Genomic DNA, 19,991 nt, shown 5'->3' with positions numbered 1-19,991 from the left:
AAACAATAGAATGGGAAAGACTACCGATCTCTTCAAGAATATTGGAGATACCAAAGGAACATTTCATGAAAAGATGGACATAATAAAACACAGAAATGACAAGGAGCTAACAGAAGCAGAAGATATTAAGAAGAGGTGGCAAGAATACACAGAACTGTACAAAAAAGACTTAATGACCCAGATAACCACAATGGTATGATCATTCACCTAGAGCCAGACATCCTGGAGTGTCAAATCAAGTGGGCCACAGGAAGCATAACTACAAACAAAGCTAGTGAAGGTGATGGAATTACAGCTGAGCTACTTACAAATTCTAAAAGATGATGCTGTGAAAGTGCTGCACTCAATATGCCAGCAAATTTGGAAAACTCAGCAGTGGCCACAGGACTGGAAAAGATCAGTTTTCATTACAATCCCAAAGAAAGGAAATGCCAAAGAATGTTCAAACTACTGCATAACTGCATTCATTTCACATGTCAGCAAGGTAATAATCAAAATCCTTCAAGCTAGGATTCAACAGTATGTGAACTGAGAATTTCCAGATGTACAAGCTGGATTTAGAAAAGGCAGAGGAACCAGAAATCAAATTGTCAACATCTGTTGGATCATTGAGAAAGCAAGGGAATTCCAGAAAAACATCTACTTCTGCTTCATTGACTATGCTAAAGCATTTGACTTTATGGATCACAACAAACTGTGGAAAATCCTTAATGAGATGGTAATGCCAGACCACTTTACCTGCCTCGTAAGAAACGTGTATGCAGGTCAAGAAGCAACAGTTAGAACCAGACATAAACAATGGACTGGTTGAATACTGGGTAAGGAGTAGGTCAAGGCTGTATATTATTCTGCTGCTGCTAAGCCACTTCAGTCTTGTCCGGCTCTGTGCGATCCCATAGACGGCAGCCCACCAGGCTCAGCCGACCCTGGGATTCTCCTGGCAAAAGTACTGGCATGGGTTGCCATTTCCTTCTCCACTGCAGGAAAGTGAAAAGTGAAAGTGAAGTCGCTCAGTCGTGTCCGACTCTTGGCGACCCCATGGACCACAGCCTACCAGGCTCCTCCGTCCATGGGATTTTCCAGGCAAGAGTACTGGAGTGGGTTGCCATTGCCTTCTCCGAGTTAACTTCTATGCAGAGTATATAATGAGAAATGCCAAGCTGGAATGAATCACAAGCTGGAATCAAGATTGCTGGGAGAAATATCAACAGCTTCAGATATACAGATGAAATGAAGTGAAAGTTGCTCAGTCATGTCCAACTCTTTGTGACTCCATGGACTGCAGCCTGCCAGGATCCTCTGTCCATGGATTCTCCAGGCCAGAATACTGGAGTGGGTAGTCATTCCTTCTCCAGGGGATCTTTGCAACCCAGAGATCGAACCCAGGTCTCCTGCACTGCATGCAGATTCTTTACCACCTGAGCCACCAGGGAAGCCCCAGATATGCAGATGATACCACTCTAATGGCAGAAAGTGACGAGGAACTAAAAAGCCTCTTGAGGAGAATGAATGAGGAGAATGAAAAGTCAGCTTAAATCTCAATATTCATAAAACTAAAATCATGGCATCTGGTCTCAACACTTCATGGTAAATAAATGGGGAAAAAGTGGAAACAGTGACAAATTTTATTTTCCTGGGCTCCAAAATCACTGCAGACAGTGACTGCAGCCATGGAATTAGAAGACACTTGCTCCTTGGAAGACAAGATATGACGAACTTAGCATATTATAAAAGCAAAGACCACTTTACTAATAAAGGTCCATATAGTCAAAGCTATGGTTTTTCTGGTAGTTATGTACTGATTTGAGAGTTGGACCATAAAGAAAGTGGAGTGCTGAAGAAGTGATGCCTTCGAGTTGTGGTGCTGGAGAAGACTCTTCAGAATCCCTTGGACAGCAAGGAGATCAAACCATTCAATGCTAAAGGAAATCAATCCTGAATATTCATTGGAAGGACTGATGCCGAAGCTCCAATACTTTGGTCACCTTATTGGAAGAGCTGACTCGCTGAAGACGACCCTGATGCTAGGAAAGATTGAAGGCAAGAGAAAAGGGTGGCAGAGGATGAGATGGTTAGATATCATGACCAACTCAGTGGACATGAATTTGAGCAAATTCTGAGAGAGTGTAGGACAAAGGAGTCTGGTATGCTGCAGTCCATGGGGTTGCAAAGAGTGGGACATGACTTAGCTACTGAACAATATTAACATAATAACAAAAGCAACTGAAAACAAAGGTTAAAGTCAAAGAAAGAGATCCATCATGGAGTCAGAACTGGATCTTTCCTGCAACATGTCCAGTGTCAAATATAGTATACCAAATGTCTTAGTCTCTCAAATTTTCTTTATTTGCCAGTTTGATGAGTGAGGGGGCTACATGGGATGAGGGGAGGAGCACATTCTCCAAACAATTTGAGAATAGTCAAATTCTCAGTGATGCTATTCTCATTAAATCATCATAGCAAGTCTGAGAAGAACAGCAGTCAGACGAAGATTCCTGTAAGAGGTAAAAAGGTTCCACTTTTCTATGTTTTTGATGGATGGGCATGATTGGCTAAGTGGAAGCCAAACTGCCAAATGGATGAAAGAAAGAATAAGTGATAGAGTTCTATTCTGTGACTCTGGCCAAGGAAGGGCAAAAGTAAACACAGAATCTATCTCCCAGGCACTGCATTCGGAGGAAAATTAATCAATATAAGGATGATTCTCATCTTAACTTGCCCCAAACAGCCTAGTTTGGGGTGTTTATCAGTATAATTATCAACAGTGCCCTCTTTAGACTCTCAAGAGATTCACGTTTAAACGATCACTTTAATTTTATGTTCTCTCTTCCTGTCTTGAATGGGTTTCTATTACTTTTAGAACAAAATCAATAATTTTTAACATGGCTTTTGAGGCCTGATGTAATCTGGTTTAAGACTATCTCACTAGAAAATCTCAATCATCACTATTTGTTCACTTTTTTGTGTGTTCTCGTTCTTCTGACCTTTTCACATCTTCAAACTTACCTTCCACCTTTCTGCCTCAGGGCCTTTGTATTAATATATGCTATTCCTCCTGATGACAGGATTTTTCCTGCCTTTTACTAGCTCCTGCCTTTTACTAGCTCCTACTCATAACTCAAGCAGTAATTTCAATGTAATTTAAATTGGACTGCTTCATAAAGGCTTCGGAGAAGGCAATGGCACCTCACTCCAGCACTCTTGCCTGGAAAATCCCATGGATGGAGGAGCCTGGTGGGCTACAGTCCATGGGATCGTGAAGAGTCAGACACGACTGAGCGACTTCACTTTGACTTTTCACTTTCATCCATTGGAGAAGGAAATGGCAACCAACTCCAGTGTTCTTGCCTGGAGAATCCCAGGGATGGGGGAGCCTAGTGGGCTGCCATCTATGGAGTCACACAGAGTCGGACATGACTGAAATGACTTAGCAGCAGCATAAAGGCTTTCCTGATCCTCTAGATGATGTCAGGTCTCAGATCTGCTGAAATTTGCTCTATTTCCCTTAGAATTTTCTCTTCTCTTAAAGGCTGCCAGGAAGATCATTTGAAATAGTTTAGATGTCATGGATTAGGGGTTGGGGGACTACACTGTATGACTTGCTAAGACCCACTCTGTCTTCTGTATAGTTTTGCAGATGAAACTGCTTCTAACTAAGAGACGGAATTCTTCATTTATTCACATTCTACCCTCTTTTATTGTTATGTTGAGTTTTATGATCTTTTAATCACACACGCTAGTAAAGTAATGCTCAAAATTTTCCGAGCCAGGCTTCAGCAATACGTGAACCGTGAACTTCCTGATGTTCAAGCTGGTTTTAGAAAAGGCGAACCAGAGATCAAATTGCCAAAATCCGCTGGATCATGGAAAAAGCAAGAGAGTTCCAGAAAAACATCTATTTCTGCTATATTGACTATGCCAAAGCCTTTGACTGTGTGGATCACAATAAACTGTGGAAAATTCTGAAAGAGATGGGAATACCAGACCACCTGACCTGCCTCTTGAGAAACCTATATGCAGGTCAGGATGCAACATTTAGAACTGGACACGGAACAGCAGACTGGTTTCAAATAAGAAAAGGAGTATGGTCAAGGCTGTATATTGTCACCCTGCTTATTTAACTTATATGCAGGATACATCATGAGAAACACTGGGCTGGAAGAACTACAAGCTGGAATCAAGATTGCAGAGAGAAATATCAATAACTTCAGATATGCAGATGACACCATCCTTATGGCAGAAAGTGAAGAGGAACTCAAAAGCCTCTTGATGAAAGTGAAAGAGGAGAGTGAAAAAGTTGGCTTGAAGCTCAACATTCAGAAAACTAAGATCATGGCATCTGGTCCCATCACTTCATGGGAAATAGATGGGGAAACAGTGGAAATAGTGTCAGACTTTATCTTTTTGGGCTCCAAAATCACTGCAGATGGTGATTGCAGCCATGAAATTAAAAGATGCTTACTCCTTGGAAGGAAAGTTATGACTAACCTAGATAGCATATTCAAAAGCAGAGACATTATTTTGCCAACAAAGGTCCATCTAGTCAAGGCTGTGGTTTTTCCAGTGGTCATGTATGGATGTGAGAGTTGGACTGTGAAGAAAGCTGAGCGCCGAAGAATTGATGCTTTTGAACTGTGGTGTTGGAGAAGACTCTTGAGAGTCCCTTGGACTGCAAGGAGATCCAACCAGTCCATTCTAAAGGAGATCGGTCCTAGTGTTCTTTAGAAGGACTGATGCTAAAGCTGAAACTCCAGTACTTTGGCCACCTCATGCGAAGAGTTGACTCATTGGAAAAGACTCTGATGCTGGGAAGGATTGGGGGCAGGAGGAGAAGGGGACGACAGAGGATGAGATGGCTGGATGACATCACTGACTCGATGGACATGAGTTTGGGTGAAGTTGGTGATGGACAGGGAGGCCTGGCGTGCTGCAATTCATGGGGTTGTAAAGAGTGGGATACGACTGAGTGACTGAACTGAACTGAATCTTGCTAAATTAAAAATTAGGAGCATGAACCAATAAAATGAGAGAAAACAGTTATTGAATTTTTTAAATTAATGTTTTCATGATAATAATTTATTACTATGAAAATGTAAAGTAGGGGGTAGGAAAAAAGGTGCAATTTTGAAATGAACCAAGTGGAGCTGAATTTCTAGCTTCACCATTTGTTGATACAGGGCTTGGTTTGGCCCCCTTCACCCAATTACCCATCTTTCTACTTCCCCCACCTTAAGTTATACATCCACAAAATAGAAGGAAGAATGAGATTATTTATTAACCAGAATGATCTCCAATGTTCCCTGTAGCAATAAAAATGTCCATGAAACTAATTCCTTTTTATGTGGTTACAAGTATTATCTACTATTGCAAAATATCTATAAAGCCAATGTAATCCTTCTCATTACTATAAATCTGATAAAAAGAAAGAGCCTCTCTAAATATCTATCTTAGAAACATATTTATATACAGTAATACTGCGTCCTTTCTAGAAAAATAAGCTAAACCAAAACCTGAGGCTTCCCCCACCCCCACCTAAAGCATATTCCATTTGTGTTGTGTGATTCAGTCAGCCAGAGACATAAATTCTGACTTCCCTTCTTCTAAGCTTACTTGGGAGACATGGACGCTGACTTCAAACATGTTAGATGCCAATCTTTGGCCCAATGTACGGCAAGTGGTGGCTGGAGTCTATCTCAGAATAAGGAAAATATACAATTTGGGAATGGCTAAGGTGTCTTGAGAGTCTTTAAACTAGTCTGGAAAGTAGAACCAAATCTAGTGCCAAGCTGTGGAGGACAGCACTGATGAGCTGAAATGTCTTTATCATCAACATTCCAGCTATCAGGAAGGCTTTGGAGTGCCCACTTAAGATGTAAACAAGGGAGATAAACTTGTGGAGGAGGAAACACTTCATCTGACACCTTCTTTCTAGAGCTCTTGACACTTTTGGAAAAGCTTCTTTGGGGAAAGTTATTAAAACAAAACAAAACAGTGGGTCCAAGGTGAGAACAGTAGGTAGGGAGACAACAGCTCAGATTCAGATGTTTGCAGTGGTGGGGGGGGGGGGGGGGGGGGGGGTGGTGAAGCACTCACACTATAAATCAAGCCAGCAAAATTCCAGGGCAGAGAGAATACAACAGACCCTGTGTTCCTCAACTCTTAATCCCCAAGTGAGCCACTGCCTATGCAAAGCATCATATGGAAAGATTTTTACAGTAGCACTTAATACTTGATAGACATTTAATACTTGTCTACCACAACATTTAATCACTCTCAATAAAACATTCTTTGGATACCTTGAAGCCCTTCAGTGGGAATTTCTAATTAGCATACTTGATTAGAGCAAGAACAGCAGGCGATCCTATGTGTTAAGAAGTCTCTTTTCCTGTCTCACCCCATAAAGTTCTTTGACCCTTCATGCTACAGTTCCCTATGATGTAAAGTGAAAGTGAAAGAAAGTGAAGTCGCTCAGTCATGTCTGACTCTTTGCGACCACATGGACTGTAGCCCACCAGGCTCCTCCGTCCATGGGATTCTCCAGGCAAGAATACTGGAGTGAGTAGCCATTTCCTTCTCCAGGGGATCTTCCTGACCCAGGGATCGAACCCAGGTCTCCAGCATTGCAGGCAGATGCTTTAACCTCTGAGCCACCAGGGTTAAGCCTACATTAAAAAGATGATATAAAGCTTACATTTAAAAAAATATATATATATACACACTCACACATAACAGGTTGTTCACAAAATTCAAACATTTTTGAGGTACATATTTATTCAATCATTCAAGAGACAGTATATGAGAAAGGGGTCAGTAAAAGATGAAAATTCTTGGTCTTTCCCCTCAAAACAGATAGTTCAATGATGGAGGTACACAAATAACTCTAGTACAAGATGACGCATGAAGTTAAGGGAGCATTGAGGACGGAAGATTAGAGCTTTCTGGAAATAACAAGCAAATCTTAAATAGAAGGACATGCCTGACCTTATTTCTTCATTCAACAAATATTAGTTGAGCTACTCTATTAAATTAATAACCACAGTACTAAATGCACGTGTGTGCATGCTAAATCGCTCAGTCATTTCCAACGCTGTGTGACCCTATGGACTGCAGCCTGCCAGGCTTCTCTGTCCACAGGATTCTCCAGGCAAGAATACTGGAGTGGGTTGCCATGCCCTCCTCCAAGGGATCTTCCCACCCCAGTGATGGAACCCATGTCTCCTGCAGCTCCTGCCTTGCAGGCAGATTCTTTACCACTGAGCCAGCACGGAAGCCACACAGTATGGTAAAAGACAGGATAATGTTTAAGGCAAGGGCAGTTGCTTTACATCAGGGATCAGAAAAAGCTTCTGTGAGAGTCACATAAGCAGTGATCTGAAGGATAAACATGTTAATAAAGAGACGAGTATTTTCCAGGGAGAAGAAAAAGCTTATGTTGAAACACTGAGGTGGGAAATTCAAATATATTTAGAATTTTATAGAGTTGATAAAATAGAGGATTTGGGTGGGCACAAGCAAGGAAACAAGCAGGAAGCAAAATTGCAAAATTCTTGAATGTCACGCAAGTAACATTTAAAGATACAAATTCCTCCTATGTCAAACTAAAGTGACTGAATTTTTTCAGAGTTGCTTGAGAAACCAATGAAGAAAATCTAAGAAAGCTCATTACATGATAACTTACAAGCTATACAAAGATCATTTTACTAGTAAAGAATTGTCAGGAGTGAGATTATTTTATAATGCAATATTAAGTAAATAAAGTAGAATAAAACCTTTTGTACAACTAAACTATAAGATGCCTGCATAGAAATAAATATGCATGGACAGAAGTCTTGGAAAAATTCAACTTATTAACATTCTTCTTCATGATATGGTGAATTAGAAATAAAAGACGGATAATACTGATGGATCAATTCAACATTCTGTCAGTTTAAAGAACTGTAATTACTCCTTAATCAAGAACCAAGCAGCACAAACTTTCTCTACAGACATTTGTAATTTAAATACATTCTCATAATGGACTCTGGTTGCACTGCATATAACAAAATGCTGAACTAGACAAGGAAAGAAATACCAGTTATCACTAACTGGAAAACAGCTACATATTGCCAAAATTTTTCAATCTCTAGATTCTTAGAGCATGATGGAAGACCACCCACAAATTTCAGCAGACAATCTGGAAATTAACCACCCACTTCCTCCAACTTATCAAAATTCTTGAACTCTATTTTCACTTGATGCATCTTTAAACCCATTTTCCTTTGCACACAGGAAAAAAGATATAATAAACTGTATACCACAAAATCTCAAATTTAAAGAACCAGACTTTATGAACAAAGAATACTGAGATGTTTTCCTAAAGAGACAGCTATTTTATCTAAACACTATTTAATTCAACATGACTCATTGTTTAGCCGAGTTACTGCATTTGGCTTAAAAACAAAGAAACAACTTTGGAAAAATGTAGAGGACAGAGGAGACATGTTCATTACACTTTAAACACATTCATCAGTCATTCAAAGCAGAAGCCCCCTTTTCTCTTTTTCTCTTGTATCTCTATCTCCTGACACTGTCTAAAATACAAGGTCAGTGACTGCAGCACTCAGCTGCTGGAGAGGAGAGTTAAACAGTCCTTGGGAGTGTGCCTCTACATAGAAAAAAAGCTACCCGGTGATTCTTTTCAAGAGAAGCACAAAGGATCTGACCAAGTTTCCTGCAACTTTGAAAAGCCCAAGACTCATCATATATACAATGGCTTTTCAATGTATATGTAAGAGGTTTCTCTTTACTTCATCCTATATTGGGAAACCATTTGTTTCCAAATCTCACATGATCCGATTTTGAGATGGAGTGGACGCAGCCTTACTCAATCTTTCAAAATAAAAGATCAGTGTTGCACTTTTCTGCTTTCGCTCTGGGACAAAATATTTATCATTCCTGCACGCACTTCAAGGATAAGAGCAGATTATAGACTCAAAGCTTATTTATTTTACAAAATGCTGTTGCTTCCATGAGGTAAGCATTAGCCAAGGCTGTCTCTTTAATTTTCAGGGTACAAGTAAAATCTTTTGGAGGAAATAAGGCACACTTAAAAGAGGAAGTAACAAGCTCTTAAAGGCCAAAAGTTTGACCTGAATATTAACAGCTCACTGTCGCCTTTTTAATGTGGACAGAAGTTTGATTCGCTTGATTGATAACCATTTTTATCCCTGAATCTCAAAAACACAACATACTTTCATTAGGCAAAATGACAGGTGTAGATAGTTGGAATAGTGTTATTTGAGGGATTTCACATTACAAATTCAAGTAACTTAGCAAAACGAAGTCAAACAAGCCACTTAATGTCCTAAAACCAGAAGAGGTTTATCCTAAAACCCGTTTATCCAGGTTTTAGGTTTAAACAGGTTTTAGGTAGGCATTTACCTTTGGCTTATATTCACCAAATATATACAAGTTGTACTTCCCTAATTGAAAAACTCTACAAGCATGATTACTCATAATGAACATAAAAGCAACCAAGATTGTCTTTTAACATCCAAGTGGAAAATTAAATCAGTACAATTCAAACCCCAAAAGTGTTTTTATCCCACTATATGTTGCTGTTGTTTAGTCGCTCAGTTGCGTCTTTTGCATCCCAATGGACTGCAGCCCGCCATGCTGCTCTGTTCATGGGATTTCCAGGCAAGAACACTGCAGCAGGCTGCTTGGAGCGGGTCACCATTCCTTTCTACAGTGGCTATTGCCAACCCCGGGACTGAGCCCACATCTCTTGCATTGGCAGGCAGATTCTTTACCACTGAGCCACCAGGGAAGCCCAACCCACTATATACAGGTAATTCACTTTTTTTTTTTTTTAATGCAGTTTTCTGGAGTAAAGATTGGTCTTTTTGACACTGCATCTAACTAATTATGTGGCCTTAGGCAACCAACTTAAATTATTAGTCACTAACTGTCCCCAGCTAAATGATGGAAATAATAGTATCTATCTCAGGGGACAATTGTACTAATTGAAAGAGAAAATAAGTGTGAAGCATCTGGAGCATAGTAGCTATCACTCAGCTGTTAGTTTCCATGCCAAGACAAGAGTTTCAGGTTTAAATCGGGTATTTGTACACTGTCATAACTTTGGAGCATTATTCTTCAGTTGCATTCTGAACCAATCCTACTAAATAAAGTTAACATTTAATTCGTATTGAAGTGCAATCTGTGCACCAATAAAAATATTACAATGTGTAAAAATTCTAGCAAAACTGATTCTCAAATTCCAGCACAAAAGTAAATGATTTTTGTAGAATACAATTTTTTTTAATCTTTATCCAGTCTGCCTCTATTAAACTATCACTCAACACTACCTACTATCTATAGAGAACATACAAAGTCCCTAATTTACTGAGAAAAGTTTATACCATTTCACCTGATCTTCACAACAATCCTATTAACTTGCCCTATTGTTTTCTGCATGAGACATATGGAAAAAATGGTTGATGAATTTTGGGTAACTTTCCCAAGTTTTCAATTTAAGTCTGTAGGACCCAAAGTCCATGTTCTCCAATTCAAGCAGGATAAGAATGCCCAGCTGAAGAACTTGGTCTCTTTCACTTTTCCCTGAGTACAGTGGTGGTTTTCAAATTTTAACATACATGAGAGATACATGAAATGCTTACTAAAAGTAAAAAATTACAGGAATAAAATTAGTTCCTTCCATAATCATTTATTCAGAAGTTCTTCGCAGATTCATCTGTTGAACACAGTCCAGGGCTCTTGTTAAGGAGACTAATTAGATCTTCCAAAGATTGCTTCTTTCTTCTGATTCTAATCTGAAATGACACCAAATCTGGAGGGATAACCCTTTTCACTTTATCTAAGGAAGCCTCTTCCATTTTGTTTTTTAGGGATTTGTTCTGTTTTTATTATCTTCAAGACCTTAAAATTATTTCTGGCCTTAAGATTCAGATTTGTTTTAAATATTGTGCGGCTGATTATAGAATTAATAACAATGTATGACTAGAATGACTTTTGACTCTATGCATTTATGTGCTAATTTTTAACAATTTATTTGAAGCCATCTAACAAAGAATTCAACATCCTTTAAAAGATGAGCTCACTTCTCTTCAGAAGACTTTGTAAAGATCAGATTGCCCAAATCTCAAAGAATTTGGAAAGAATCTGAAAATTATGTGAGAAGGAAACTGGTTAAAGTGATTGAAGTCTTGTGCACAACTACTGAAAGCTTGTGCAGAAAACCTTTTTCCACAACTTTTGGTACCACAAATCCCAATCTTTTATACAAATATGATCCAAAAGTGAATGAGCAAGCCAATCATTTGAGATTCAAAACTAAATCTTCCTTTAAAAACCCAATGTTATAAGTTGTACTGAGGTCCATAGTTTTTCCTTAAAAGTTAATTGTTGTAGTAGTATTGCTAATGAAAATATTGAATCAAAAGTTTGTCTAAGATTTTTCATAAATTACTTCTCTTCATTACAGTCCTACAAGGTTTATAGTGGTACACAGTATAGGCCCTAAGTCCAGAGTGCCAGAGTAAATGATCTCTTTGATACTTACTTCTGTGTTATCTAGCAAAGTTACTTAATTCCTTGAAGCCTCTGTTTAGTATCTGTAAAATGGGGATAATGATATCATCCATCTTGCGGATTTGTGATTAGGGTAAATTAAGTTAATAAAGCAGTAAGAATAGTTACCGTCACATTATATTGCTCATAATATAGTAACTGTTATTGTTATTCCTATTTTCAGGAACTAATGGTTAATATTTCTCAGTAAGATCAGATACCTTTCTCAAGATCACACTATCAAAAACAGCCAATGGAAGGAAATTGAAATTAGGTCTTCCTGGCACTAGAAACACTGTCCTTTCCAATTAACCATACCATATTTATATACTATCACAGCACTAACCTTTGAACTCTACCCAATCATCAATGAACGGTGTCTTTTGAGGAAATTCATGAAATATGCTAATTTAGTACATCATTGCAATCATTTTCAAGATATATAAACACAGCCGTATTGAATATATCCCTCTAAATTCTCTGCATCTGTTCTGAGAAAACCTATCTCTTTGTCAGAAAGTTTCATTCCCTACCTGCTTGAGGAGCAGAACTTGCCAAATGAAATCAGAAAGTCAAAATATAAAATAGATCAGCAAGAAATAGCTCTTTTTGAGTCTCTAGTGGGAACTCCTAAAGCCTACCTATCTGACCTCTCCTGCTGCTGCTGCTGCTGTTGCTAAGTCGCTTCAGTCGTGTCCAACCCTGTGTGACCCCATAGACGGCAGCCCACCAGGTTCCTCCATCCCTGGGATTCTCCAGGCAAGAATACTGGAGTGGACTGCCATTTCCTTCTCCAGTTCATGCATGCATGCTAAGTTGCTTTAGTCGTGTCCGACTCTGTGTGACCCCACGGACTGCAGCCCACCAGGCTCCTCTGTCCAGGGGATTCTCTAGGCAAGAATACTGGAGTGGCCATCTAGTGCCATTTCCTTCTCCATCCGACCTCTCCTACTTCACTATTTACAAAGCACAGTCATACTGCTCAGCTTTTCACTTCCATTCCTTAAGAAGTTTCTGTTCCCTCACACAAAATCAAAACAGTTTTGTGAGGCAAAAAAAAAAAGACAAAAAGTCTGAAAATAGGATACAAAAGTAATCGCTCCTGTGGGCACTAGAAATTGAACTATACCCTCTATGGTATCTTTAATTTTTTTTAAGCATATATTTTTTGAGTGCTTCTTGGCTGAACACTGCTAAGCCAACTGCTAATTACCATAAAATTTAAAAAGAAAAAAATTTTCTAGACACTTATAATCTTCAAGAAAAGATGTGGTATGTTCAAACTAATATAATATAAGGTAGTAAAAGATAACTGCCTTTAAAGAGAGGCACAGACAGCAGCATCATTTATCCAACCTATAAACCAGGAAGCCATTCTTAATTCTTCCCTCACAGCCAATCAGTCAGTTGCTGAGTCATACTGATTTACCTCTAAAATGTATACAGATTTGACATTTCTTGTCCCATCCCAATTATCACTCTTTAATTCTAGACACTTATCATGTCATCTCTGACTAGATAATTGCATGAACCTTCTAACTGCTCTTCCTGCCTTTAGTTTTATCCTTTGTTCAAATATTTATTGAATGTTGGAGAAGTGATGGGCACCATGGGGCAGTCTGTGTGCTGGGAGCTAGGGATAAAAGACTCAGACACCAGGCTATAACTCAAGTGGAGTTCTCACACCAGCTTCATGTTTCTATCGGAAACAAGTGCCGTCCAAAAGCTAAACATGATAGCGTCTTTTACACACAGCGCTCCTGTCCCACTTTATTTTTTTATTTTTTATTTTTCCCACTTTAAATCTATTGTCAGTGACTTCCTATTTTCTAAAACACTAGTCATGAGCTAGTTCGTTAGAAGCCAGGGGTACTTTTTTCTCAAAAATTTCATATATGAGCACAGTCATAAATCATAAAATGTGGGAAACTTCAGGGTGTCAGTTACATGCTGGAATTCCTTCAAGCACCCCTCCATATTCCATGGAAGAAGCGTGCATAGGAGGGAGGGGTACTCATACACTCAGGTTATCAATGTCCCACCTAAAGAGAAACTTTGTTACCTCCAAATATACTAAGCAAGACATTCCGTGACCTGACCCTTGCTTACTTCCTCAACACAACACTTGGCTTTTCCTCTTTGATCTTTATGTTCCTGCCGGTAGATCTGCCTATAATGTCTTAAGAATGATCCTCTTAACTCATGCTTCTCAGCTATGTTCATATTAGTCTCTTTGCCTTGATAAATTTTCCTTATTTTTTAAGGTTTAGCCAATACTACACTTTATATAAAGTCTTAGCCAATTCTCATTTTCTCTTGTGATAAAATTTAAATAATTACTTATGTTTTTAATAACATACTATTTTACTGGCACTGAGATATGTGCTTTAATTGTATACATTTAATCTTTGCACTATGAGGTGTACATTTTGTACTTCATGCCCTATACACAAAGAAATTATGCTTAAAGGAGTTGAGTGTGTTGATGGATTATAGTTGGGGAGTGGTAGAGTCTTGATTAGAATCCAGGAAAGCTAGATTTTAAAGTTTTTTCCATTGTAACATAGTGAGTATACATCCATTCTTACACATATTAGACCACACTGGATACATCTGTCTCATAACTATGGATACCTTAAAAAATGTTATTATTTTTTACAAATCTTAAGAATGCTTTAGAAAGATAGGAAGACTATATTTGTTCAATAAAAATTGCCTAAAATGGCCTTCAATTTTCAACCCAGTTTCTGGGAGAGGGAGGAGAAAGAGAAGAGAAAGAATTATTTGTCCAAGCAGGTGTGTGTGCACGTGCTCAGTCGAGTCCGACTCTTTGCAACCCCATGGATTGTAGCCCACGGGATTTCCTAGGCAAGAATACTGGAGTGGGTTGCCATATCCTCCTCTAGGGGATCTTCCCGATTCAGGGATCAAACCCACGTCTCCAGCAATGGCAGGTGGATTCTTTACCACTGAGCTACCCAGGAAGCCCAGGTAAGTGAACACACTCAGTCACTTCCAACTCTTTGCAATCCTAAGGACTACAGCACACCAGGATCCCCCGTCCATGGGATTTCCCAGGCAAGAATACTGGAGCAGGTTGCCATTTCCCTCTCTGTCCAATCAGGTAGTGTTGCCTAACTTCAACTATTTGCCATTCACTAGGGAGGGAATTTGAAGCTCACTCAGGGAGAAGGCAATGGCACCCCACTCCAGTATTCTTGCCTGGAAAATCCCATGGATGGAGGAGCCTGGTAGGCTGCAGTCCATGAGGTCGCTAAGAGTCAGACACGACTGAGCGACTTCACTTTCACTTTTCACTTTCAGGCATTGGAGAAGGAAATGGCAAACCACTTCAGTATTCTTGCCTGGAGAATCCCAGGGACAGAGAAGCCTAGTGGGCTGCCTTCTACGGGATCGCACAGTGTCGGACAAGACTGAAGCGACCCAGCAGCAGCAGCAGCAGGGAGGGAATTTGAAGCTAGAGTTCTACAGGCTAATCCTTTTCAAATGATTAATGGACAAGTGTTTTGTTTATGTTTGTAACATACAGGAAAAGTGACTGTCTAGGTAAATGAAAATTAAACAACAACTCAACAATACAAAATTCAACCCCAAATTTTTTAACATTAGATTCAGTTGACATTATAGTACTTTGTCAAGGGGTTGTACTCTTAATTTCTGTATTTACCTCTTTGTGGGCATAACAACTGTGAGCCTTCTCTGCCATTTCTGGAAGACTGAATCTGAACAGTACTAGTACAGAGTAGTTTTTTCTTTTTCCAAAATTAAGAGCAAATTTGCTTGGCATTCTCATTTTGCTTATGAAGCATTTCAGATGAGCCAGCAATGCAGTCAACAAGTCTTCCAAAAATAAATAGTTTGGAGTTAACTGTGGCAGCAAGCATGAAAGTTTGTGAGTGTAACTACTAAACAGTAAGTATACACTATGTATAAACCAGGCAATTTAAACATTATTATATTTTGGATGAGAGCTTTGCCACTTTCATATCTCCATATCCTGAACATAGAATATGGCCAAGGTCAGATCATGGAGCATGGGTAAATATTTCTTCCCTTAATACATCTGGGGGAAAAAGAGGCAGTCTTCTTTGGAGAAGTCTAAAACAACATCTTAGTCCCATCCTTTTTATAGTTTTTGATGTTTTTATTTTTCAAAGGATTTATACTCTGCCTATTCCTCTATTAAGTATATTTAGAAAATACAGGCAAAATATTCTGAGTTCAAAAATTTCTTCCAACTGAGCATTCTTTTTCATCAATCTTCATTTATCCTATTTTAATGACGTTATTTCTTTCTTACAAATAATTTACTCAGCCTTTGTATTTTATAGAACATTGTCATTTTCATCCATATTTTCTTTAAAAAATTTTTTAAGAAACCTTTTTGTTTTGTATTGGGGAATAGCCAGTTAGCAATGTTGTGATAGTTTCAGATGAACAATGAAAGAATGAAGGAACTCAGCCATACAAAAGAGATCCAACCAGTCCATCCTAAAGGAAATCAGTGAATATTCATTGGAAGGACTGATGCTGAAGCTGAAACTCCAATACTTTGGCCACCTGATGTGAAGAACTGACTCATGTGAAAAGACCCTGATGCTGGGGGAAGATTGAAGGCAGGAGAAAAAGGGGACGACAGAGGATGATATGGTTGGACGGCATCACCAACTTAATGGACATGAGTTTAAGTAAGCTCTGGGAGGTGGTGATGGACAGGGAAGCCTGGCACACTGCAGTCCATGGTGTCACAAAGAATCGGACATGACTGAGCAACTGAACTGAATACTGATTCTCCCTCAAACTCCCCTCCCATCTAGGATGCCACATAACATTGAGAAGAGTTCCTTGTTATTAATCGATATTCTCTTTTCATTTTTCAATCTATGATGGGTCTATTTGTGACAATTTTGTTATAGAATCTAGATCAAGGAATTCTGCCTTTTCTAACTCTAGAATCCCTCTCTTGCAATTGCCCATAGTCTCTTACTTGGGGAAATGATAAGAAGATTGCTCATAAATTCACTTTGCACCCTTCTTCTTATCATGTTTCACAGGAACACATTTCTGAACGCAAGAGACTTCACAATGTTTTTCATCCATCTTTTTAATGTTATATAAAACATCATTCTGTATCTAAGTTTCTAAATTTAGCTTTAAGTGTGTCTAATACTACTGTGGGCAGGAATCCCTTAGAAGAAATTGGAGTAGCCATCATGGTCAACAAAAGAGTCCAAAATGCAGTATTTGGATGCAATCTCAAAATGACAGAATGATCTCTGTTCGTTTGTAAGGCAAACCATTCAATAACCACGGTAATCCAAGTCTATGCCCCAACAAGTTGAGCGGTTCTATGAAGACCTACAAGACCTTTTAGAACTAACACCCAAAAAAGATGTCCTTTTCACTATAGGGGACTGGAATGCAAAAGTAGGAAGGCAAGAAACACCTGGAGTAACAGGCAAATTTGGCCTTGGAATGCGGAATGAAGCAGGGCAAAGACTAATAGAGTTTTGCCAAGAAAATGCATTGGTCATAGCAAACACCCTCTTCCAACAACACAAGAGAAGACTCTACACATGGACATCACCAGATTGTCAACACCGAAATCAGATTGATTATATTCTTTGCAGCCAAAGATGGAGAAGCTCTATATAGTCAACAAAAACAAGACCAGGAGCTGACTGTGGCTCAGATCATGAACTCCTTATTGCCAAATTCAGACTTAAATTGAAGAAAGTAGGGAAAACCACTAGACCATTCAGGTATGACCTAATTCAAATCCCTTATGATTATACAGTGGAAGTGAGAAATAGATTTAAGGGCCTAGATCTGATAGATAGAGTGCCTGATGAACTATGGACAGAGGTTCATGACATTGTACAGGAGACAGGGATCAAGGCCATCCCCATGTACATGAGTCTGAGTGAACTCCAGGAGTTGGTGATGGACAGGGAGGCCTGGCGTGCTGCGATTCATTGGGTCACAAAGAGTCGGATACGACTGAGCGACTGAACTGAACTGAACTGAACTGAACTGAATTCTACCAAGAGTAGATAATTGCTTCCTTTTCTACATTTACTGTTCTGCATTAAAAATCACACAAGAATATGTATTTAGCCTTCATTTGTATCACTTATAAACAGTTTTTCCACCTAGAGTTTCAAACCAGAGGGGAAGTAGCAAGACTTAAGTCATAGTAATAGTAACAATTAAAGAATGTTGATGCTTTTGTAGAGTAGATATGTAAATGGAAAAATTACTATTGTTGATATAAAATCTTTTCCTGATTTTAAAGCCTTAATATACATTTTACACTGATAAACAATATGCTATTTTTACCATGGTCTCTGCTACATGCATAATAAAAAGATCCATAGGCATAAAAATACATTTTCTGGACTCCCCTGGTGGTACAGTATTTAAGAATAATCTACCTGCCAATCCAAGGGACAGGGGTTCAATCCCTGATCCTGGAAGATTCCACATGCCTCGGAGCAACTAAAGTCCACGCGCCACAAATACTAAGCCAAAGCTCTAGGGCCCACGAGCCACAACTACTGAGCCCATGTGCCTCAACTAATGAAACCCACGCGCCTAGAGCTTCTCTTGTTCTCCACGACAAAAGAGGCCATTGCAAAGAGAAGCCCAAACACCACAACAGAGTAACCCCTGCTTGCCACAACTAGAGAGAGCCCATGTGCAGCAACGAATACTCAGTGCAAACAAAAATAATAAAATATTTTTTAATAAAAACACATTTTTAAAGGAGGAAGTGCTACTGAATGTAGTAGATAATAATGTACATTTTCATAATAATTTTTCAAAGAAAAAAGAAAATAAACACTATAGAGGAGGGTACTCTAAATCTCAGTTGGTGAACAAATCCCCTAGAGAACAAAATAAAATACTATTATCATGGCCTTGGAATAGGTCAGATTTCTTTCCTTCTCTTTCTTTTGTCAGCACGTGGGATCTTAGTTCACTGATCAGGGGTTGAACCCACGCCCCCTGCATTGGAAGCACAGTCTTCAGCACTGGACGACCAGAGAAGTCTGGGATAGGCAAAAATTTCTTAAATAGAGCAAAACCCATGTAAGTCTTAAGGAAAAGAATGATGAATTGTAATAAACTAAATTTGGTGTTTGCATTTATACAAAAGCATCAAGTGTGTGAAAAGCAAGCCAAATAATAGATTTGTAAACTCACACGTATAAACTATAAAGGGCTGATATCCAAAATGTAAAAGAACTCCTAAAAACAAAGAAGAAAAATATAAACTAAATAAAATAGGCAGTGTCTTGTACTGTGCAAGATATCTACATTACCAATAAACATTTGTAAAAAGTGTTCAAATGCATTAGTAATGCAGAGAATACCAATTAAAACTACATGGAGATATTACTATATTGCTACCAGATGTTAAAATTTTTGTTTTAATAAAAATAAAAAATAAAGATGACCATTTCCATTTTTTCCACCCAAAATATATGACAACAAAAGTAAAATAAATAAATAAGTAGGGCTACATCAAACTAAAAAGCTTCTGCACAGCAAAGGAAACCATTAACAAAATGAAAAGTCAATAAACTGAATTGGATAAAGTATCTGCAAATTATATATCTGATAAGAAACTAATATCCAAAATATATAAAGAGCTCATACAACTGAACAGCGAAAAAAAAGGGGGGGGTAAACAATCCAATTAAAAAATGAGTAGAGGATTTGAATAGATATTTTCCAAAAAAGGCATACAGGCCAACAGGCACCTGGGTACCTGAAAAGATGCTTAACATCACTAATTATCAGGGAAATAAATGCAAATTAGAGCCAAAAAGAGAGATGACGTCACATCTCTTAGAGTGACTATTATCCAAAAGACAGGAGATAACAAGTATTGATGAAAACATGAAGAAAAGAGAACTCTTGTGTACTGTTCATAAGAATACATCTCGGTCCAGTCACTACAGAAAACATCATGGAAGTTCCATGAAAAATTAAAAACAGAACTATGAAATGATTCAGCAATTCTATTTCTGAAGAAAATGAAAACAATAACTCACAAGTATATGCGCACCTCTAAGTTCATTGCAACATTATTTACAACAGCCAAGATACTGAAACAACCTAAGTATCCACTGGTAGATAAATGGATAAAGAGAATGTGAGAAATATGTGCATGCTAAGTTGCTTCGGTCATGTCCAACTCTGCGACCCTACGGACTGAAGCCTGCCAGACTTCTCTGCCCATGGGATTATCCAGGCAAAAATACTGGAGTGGGTTGTCATGTCCTCCTCTAGGGGATCTTCTCAACCCAGGATCAAATCTGCTTCTCTTATGTCTCCTGCACTGGCAGGTGGGTTCTTTACTACGAGTGCCACTGGGGAAGATCTATCTATAT

The 19,991-nt window shown here is 38.7% G+C and overlaps 1 protein-coding gene and 1 long non-coding RNA gene across 2 annotated transcripts in view; both read right to left on the bottom strand.

Annotated features, from left to right (window-relative positions):
• Positions 1–19,991, bottom strand: part of SEMA3C (semaphorin 3C) — a 205,335-nt gene that overhangs the window by 100,188 nt on the left and 85,156 nt on the right. The gene's annotated exons all lie outside the window — the stretch shown is intronic.
• Positions 8,981–19,991, bottom strand: part of LOC132659679 (uncharacterized) — a 31,995-nt gene continuing 20,984 nt past the window's right edge. Inside the window, exon 2 of the long non-coding RNA XR_009600348.1 lies at positions 8,981–19,981. This is a non-coding gene — a long non-coding RNA (uncharacterized LOC132659679). The remainder of the gene's footprint in view (positions 19,982–19,991) is intronic.

This window comes from Ovis aries, chromosome 4, assembly GCF_016772045.2.
Source record: "Ovis aries strain OAR_USU_Benz2616 breed Rambouillet chromosome 4, ARS-UI_Ramb_v3.0, whole genome shotgun sequence".
NCBI classification, from domain to species: domain Eukaryota; kingdom Metazoa; phylum Chordata; class Mammalia; order Artiodactyla; family Bovidae; genus Ovis; species Ovis aries.
This window is presented reverse-complemented; position numbering and strand designations above follow the sequence as displayed.